Source organism: Oryctolagus cuniculus, chromosome 16 (assembly GCF_964237555.1).
Source record: "Oryctolagus cuniculus chromosome 16, mOryCun1.1, whole genome shotgun sequence".
Taxonomy (NCBI): domain Eukaryota; kingdom Metazoa; phylum Chordata; class Mammalia; order Lagomorpha; family Leporidae; genus Oryctolagus; species Oryctolagus cuniculus.
Window position 1 is genome coordinate 51,937,028 of NC_091447.1, and position 7,452 is coordinate 51,944,479.

The window sequence follows — 7,452 nt, forward strand, 5'->3', positions numbered from 1 at the left end:
AGGCTCCTGGCTTCAGCCATCTCTGGTTGTTGTGGCCATTTGGGAAGTGAACCAGGGAATGGAAGACCTCTCTGTCTACCTCTCTCTCTAACTCTGCCTTTCAAATAAACAAAAATACATTAAAAAAAAAAAAAAGACTGAAGCCAGAAGCCTGACAGCTATACCCATCTCCCTCGTGGGTGCAGGGGCCCGAGGACTAGGACCATCCTCCATGGCTTTCCCAGGCGATAGCAGAGAGCTGGATCAGTCAGTAGTAGAGCAGCTGGGACTCAAACTGGCACCCACATGGGATGCTAGTGCTGCAGGCTGGGGCTTCAATCCGCTGAGCCATAGCGCTGGCCCCCGTGAATTTTTTAAGTACCCTTAGTATATACACAATGGAATAGTACAAGCCCATAAAGGGATGATGTGGCAACGTGTATGAACCTTGAGAACATTATCCTTTGTGACACAAGTCGTCGCAGGCAGACATGTTACTGCACACACTGCGTTCCCAGCTCAATATGTGCAAATCCAATGTGACACCAGTCCTCTGGAAAAGTTTTTTTTTTTTTTTAAAGATGTATTTATTTATTTGAAAGTCAGAGTTACACAGAGAGAGGAGAGGCAGAGAGATAGAGAGAGAGAGAGAGAGAGAGAGAGAGAGAGAGAGGTCTTCCATCCGATGGTTCATTTCCCAATTGGCCGCAACAGCCAGAGCTGCGCCAATCCAAAGCCAGGAGCCAGGCGCTTCCTCTGGGTCTCCCATGCGGGTACAGGGGCCCAAGGACTTGGGCCATCCTCCACTGCTTTCCCAGCCATAGCAGAGAGCTGGATAGGCAGTGGAGCAGCCGGGTCTCGAACCGGTGCCCATATGGGATGCCAGCACTTCAGGCCAGGGCACTAACCCACTGGGCCACAGTGCCGGCCCTTGGAAAAGTCTTTATATGAGTGGCCAGCCAGCAAGGAGGGGAGAGGCAGAACTCAAATCTGTCTGTCTGTGCGTCTGGGGAAGGTTTTATGGGGCCAGGAAAGAAGTCAGGACACAGGTGTCTTTCCAAGCAGTATTTGATTGCTGGAGCCTCGGGCAGGACCAGCTATGGACTGGTATAAGGAAGAGTCCAGCAGCTGATGTCACCTGTCAGACTCCTCACTGCCTGACACTGTCTCACTCTCCTGTTTCAACTCATTGTCTAACTTTAATTCTGGGGAGGGGGGAGGGGGGCAACTTTGGTTCCAGGTGTCATCCACAGGTCAGAAGCCTCTGTGTGCCTGTGTGACTCAGATGTCAGCGTCAGGGGAGTGGGGACACGGAGGCCAGCTGGGTGGTGAAGCCTGTAAAAGTCACTTGGGCAACAGTGATCTAATAGCCTGGCTTTGATGGCTGGAACCTGTTCAGAAAGACAAACCTGAGAGGTTTTGGGGGACAGAAGAAAACAGTGAGGGGTTCTGAGTTTCAGGGGTGTCAAGAGGAATCCTGATTCAGTGGGAAATAACCTGGTTTGACAGATACCAGGGATTCCATTTATTTTGGGTATCTAAAGTATTGAAAAATCATAGAAACAGGAAGTAGAATAGTAGTTAACAGGCTGGGGGAAATGGGGATTTATTTTTTAAGATTTATCTATTTATTTATTTGAAAGGCAGAGCAAAACAGAGAGAGGAAGAGATAGAGAGATCTTCATTTGCTGCTTCACTCCCCAGATGGCCACAACAGCCAGGCCTGTGCCAGGTTGAAGCCAGGAGCCAGGAACTCCATCCTGATCTCCCGCATGGGTGGCAGGGGTCCAAGTATTTAAGCCATCATCTGCTGCCTTCCCAAGTGCATTAACAGAAAGCAGAGTACCAGGACTCGAACCAGTACTCCAGTGTTGGGAGTGGCAGCTTAACCCACTGTACCATAACACCAGCCCCAGGTGGGGAACTGTTAGTAGTTACAGAGTTTCAGATTTGCAAAATGAAAAGTTCTGCAGGTCTGTGTCACAACAATGTGAACATACTTAATACTACTGAGCTGTAACTTAAACATAAATTTTATGTTAGATTTTTTTTACTACAATGAAAACTTTTTTTTTTTTTTGACAGGCAGAGCAGACAGTGAGAGAGAGACAGAGAGACAGAGAGAAAGGTCTTCCTTTGCCGTTGGTTCACCCTCCAATGGCCACTGCGGCCGGCGCGCTGTGGTCAGCACACCACGCTGATTCGAAGCCAGGAGCCAGGTGCTTCTCCTGGCCTCCCATGCGGGTGCAGGGCCCAAGGACTTGGGCCATCCTCCACTGCCTTCCCGGGCCACAGCAGAGAGCTGGTCTGGAAGAGGGGCAACTGGGACAGAATCCGGCACCCCAACTGGGACTAGAACCGGGTGTGCCAGCACCGCAAGGTGGAGGATTAGCCTAGTGAGCCGCAGCGCCGGCTGAAAACTTTTTTTTAAGAGAGAGACAGACAGACATGGAGGGAGGGAGGAGGCACCACGACCACAGAAGCACACATGAGAGTGACACAGCCCCCAGACAAGGAACAAAAGCTCTCCCAGAGTCTCAAGGCCTCACGAGCCCCGCCCACACCCTGATTCCAGACTTCTACCTTCCAGGGCTCTGCGGATTCATCACCACATCTGTGGTCATTTGTTACAGTAGCCCCAGGAAACTAAGGGAGTGTGTGAGTGAGGCGAGGCAGGTCAGAGAAACCTCCCTGAGAAGGTGCCATGTGACAGAGCCCCTTGTGGTCACGTGGATGTCTGAGGAACGGCTGGTGTCTGCCGGCGAGGGGGGAGAAGCCAAGAAAGTCAATACAGAGGAGAAAGTCAAAGGGAAGAGGTCACGGATGGGGTGGGAGGAACAGGTGGCCTTTTGGTCGATATTGGAGTTCCAACTACAGCTGCCTGCTGATGCACCTGGGAAAGCAGCAGAAAAGCCAAGGACGTGGGAGATCCAGATGGAGTTCCCGGCTCCTGGCTTCCGCCTGGCCCAGCCCTGGTGGCTGCAGCCATTTGGAGAGTAGACTAATGGATGGAAGAGCTTCCTCCGTCACTGCCTTTCCAATCAATCAACCAATCAATCAATATTTAATCAAGCAAGCACATAGCAGACTGGAAGGATACGGAAGAAACTAGCGGAAACGGGTATTTATAAATAATGTGACTATTCAGCCCATCCATGCCAACCTGGTTGTGCTGGCTAAGTAAATCCTGGTTGGTAAATGTCATATCAGACCCCTAAAATCCCCTCACCTCTGCTTCAGTCGGGATGTCTGATTGATCCAGACCCCACAAATCTGTATTAATCCTAAAAAAGAGAGGCAGGACAGTACAGCAGGAGGTAGCTGGTACCTGAGGTGAGAGACCTTGCAAACAAGATTTTTAAAAAATATCTATTTATTTGAAAGGCAGAGTTATAGAGAGAGGGGTCTTCCATCCACTGGTTCACTCCCTAGATGGCCACAACAGCTGGAGCTGTGCTGATCCTAACCTAGGAGCCAGGTGCTTCTTCCATGTCTCCCACGTGGGTGCAGGGGCCCAAGAACCTGGGCCATCTTCTACTGCTTTCCCAGGCCACAGCAGAGAGCTGAATGGGAAGTGGAGCAGCCGGGACTGGAACCAGCATCCATATGGGATGCTGGTGCTGCAGGCAGCAGCTTTACCCATTATACCACAGTGACAGCCCCACGAACAAGATCTTTCAGTATGCTTTTGTTTTCTAATCATAGGAACACATTCATTAGTGACAAGAAAGTTAAAAACCACCACTCTATCACTGTACCCTGTTTTACGGTGTGAGAGGAATGTATGCTGTTGAATCAAGATGGAGTCAACTGTTTTAACCCTAAAAAAAATGAAGCCAAGCCAGGAGGTCATGAAGAAAGGGCTCCTATGATAATCGCCTGACAGCAACCGCAGCGACTGTCAGAAGACTGCCGGAACCACGGCAGTGCACGGAGGCCACCACAGCCTTCCACTGGAAGAACACCTGGCCAGCAACTCACTCACCCCGGTTATTAATCTCTGTGCCCAAAGATTATTGCTTCTCATTTTGCCTTTAGAAACTCCCTGTCCTTGGGCCGGCGCCGCGGCTCACTAGGCTAATCCTCCGCCTAGCGGTGCCGGCACACCGGGTTCTAGTCCCGGTTGGGGCGCCGGATTCTGTCCCGGTTGCCCCTCTTCCAGGCCAGCCCTCTGCTGTGGCCCAGGAGTGCAGTGGAGGATGGCCCAGGTGCTTGGGCCCTGCACCCCATGGGAGACCAGGAAAAGCACCTGGCTCCTGGCTCCTGCCATCGGATCAGCGCGGTGCGCCGGCCGCAGCGCGCCGGCCGCGGCGGCCATTGGAGGGTGAACCAACGGCAAAGGAAGACTTTTCTCTCTGTCTCTCTCTCTCACTGTCCACTCTGCCTGTCAAAAAAAAAAAATAAATAAAAATAAAAAAAAAAAAAAGAAACTCCCTGTCCTCAACCTCCCTAGATACGGCCACAGCTCACTCTGGCCTGGGCATTCTCATCGCAGGGATCTGCCATTCCCAAATATCATCCTTTACAGAGCCCCCCCGCCCCGTCATTGTTTGTTTCTATTTGTTAGGTAGGAAGTCAGTTATGAGCTTATGTGTGTGTGACATAAAGGCCTAAAGAGAAGATGTCTACGTCCAGCACATGCATCTGCATCTCAAAGTCATCCTGACAATGTTTCAGGGGCAGCCCGGTATTCACATCCTGCCCTGCCCCCTTCCACCTGATAACCTGCCAGGTGGGGTCCCCGCCCCTTCTGCCTGACAAATCTTCCACAACCTCCCAGGGGCAGCCCAGTATCTGCATTTCAAACACCCTGCTCCGGATCCCCATTCTCTAGGGGGTCCTGCTCACCCTTCCTCAGAACCCAGGATGGTGCCAGCCAGGCTTCCTCCTGTCTGCTACCTTCAGGGGAAAACTCAGATAGAAGTTTTTCTATTTACATCCAAAAAGCCCTTTGTTCCAAGAGGAGCAGAGGTGGGGAAGCAAGACCCATCTCCTTAACACCCACCCCCCCACCCCCCCACCCCCACCCCCACCCCACCCCCACCCCACCCCCACCCCGCCTCAACCAGACTGCGCTCAGCCCTCTGACTCTCTGCTGAGCCGCCTGCCTGGTCTGGCCAGGTGTCATCTCTCCACTCAACCATGTAACCTCCACCTCCACCCCCAGTCTCTCAGGCTCTGTATGGAGAGGTGCCCATCCATCCTTACGAATGTCCCTTCCCTAATAAACCTTGCTATCTTACCTCCCACTACTCTCTGTCTCACGCCTGAATTCTTTCTTGCACGAAGACAAGAACCCTGCAATTTCTCCGGTAACATATTGAGGTTGACAATAATTTCCAACCAGCTAATTGCTGTCAGCTCCATGACAGAGCCGACCCCATCTGTACATCCTGCTCACCTGCGTCCCCAGCACCCGAAACCAAACTGTGTAAACACTTGCTGGATGCAGCACGCACACCTTGACCAAGAAGCACACTGAGCAATGTTACGAGAGGTTGTAAAGGCTGCGCTGTGAGGTAAATTTACAGCTCTGAACGTTTACGTTTTAAAACAGAAAGGTATCAAATCAGTAACCTGGGCCGGCGCCGCAGCTCACTAGGCTAATCCTCCGCCTTGCGGCACCGGCACACCGGGTTCTAGTCCCAGTCGGGGCACCGGATTCTGTCCCAGTTGCCCCTCTTCCAGGCCAGCTCTCTGCTGTGGCCAGGGAGTGCAGTGGAGGATGGCCCAAGTGCTTGGGCCCTGCACCCCATGGGAGACCAGGATAAGTACCTGGCTCCTGCCATCGGATCAGCGCGGTGGGCCGGCCGCAGCACACTGGCCGCGGCGGCCATTGGAGGGTGAACCAACGGCAAAGGAAGACCTTTCTCTCTGTCTCTCTCACTGTCCACTCTGCCTGTCAAAAAAAAACAAAACAAAAAAAAAAAAAAAAACCAGTAACCTGAGGCTACAGCTTGAGGGAGTGGGGGAGGCAAACTAAACCCCAAACAGGCAGAAGGAAGAAAATAATTAATATTAAATAGAAGCAAAAGGAGAATAAAGAAGTAATAGATGATGAAAGCATAATAAGGTGGTTCTTTGAAAAGATTAACGAAGGTGACAAACCTTTAGCCATACAAAGAAAAAGACATAAATAACTAAAGTTGGAAATGAGCATGGAGGTATTAGTATTACAACTTCAACAACAGGGAGATATTACAACAAATAAAAATGATGATTGGGGGGCCAGTGCTGTGGTGTAGCGGGTTAAAAAAAAAGCCCTGGCTCGAAGCGCCAGCATTCCATATAGGCGCCAGTTCTAGTACCGGCTGCTCCTCTTCCGGTCCAGCTCTCTGCTGTGGCCTGGGAAAGTGGTAGAAGATGCTTGGGCCCCTGCACCCACATGGGAGACCCAGAAGAAGCTCCTGGCTTCGGATCGGTGCAGCTCTGGCTGTTGCAGCCATCTGGGAAGTGAACAGATGGAAGACCTTTCTCTCTGTCTCTACCTCTCTCTGTATCTCTTTCAAATAAATATAAAATAAATCTTTTAAAAAAATGATGATTAGGAGGAGAGTACTTGACCCACCAGTTAAGACGTCTACATCCCATTTTCAAAAGGCAGAGCTACAGAGAGAAGAGGACAGACAGAATCTTCCATCCATTGGTTCAATCCCCAAATGGCTACAACAGCTAAGGCTGGGCCAGGCTGAAGCCAGGAGCCTGGAACTTCCGGGTCTCTCACGTGGGTGCAGGTGACCAAGGATTTGGGCCATCTTTCACTGCTTTCCCAGGTGCATTAGCAGAGAATGGGGTGAGAAGTGGAGCAGCCAGGTCTTGAACTGGCACCCATATGGGATGCTGGCATTACGGGCAGAGCCTTAACCTGCTATGCCACGATGCAGCCCCGCATCCCATTTTCCAGTATCTGAGTTTGAGTCCAGGCTCTGCTCAGATTCCAGCTTCCTGTTAATGTACACTATGGGAGGCAGTGGGTGATGGTTCTAATACTTGGGTCCCTGCCACCCATATGACAGACCCAGATGGAGTTCCAGACTCACAACTTCAGCCCGACCCAGCCAGTGCAGGCATGGGAAATGAACCAGCAGACTAATGCTCTCTCTTTCTCTGTGTGTTTCTGTCTTTCTTTTCTTTTCTTTTCTTTTCTTTTCTTTTCTTTTCTTTTTTTTTAAACAGGCAGAGTTAGACAGTGAGAGAGAAAGAGACAGAAAGGTCTTCCTTCTGTTGGTTCACCCCCCAAATGACTGCTACAGTTGGCACACTGCGCTGATCCGAAGGCAGGAGCCAGGTGCTTCCTCCTGGTCTCCCATGCGGGTGCAGGGCCCAAACACTTGGGCCATCCTCCACTGCACTCCCGGGCCACAGCAGAGAGCTGGACTGGAACAGGAGCAACCAGGACAGAACCAGCACCCCAACCAGGACTAGAACCCCAGGGTGCTGGCACCGCAGGCGGAGGATTAGCCAAGTGAGCCA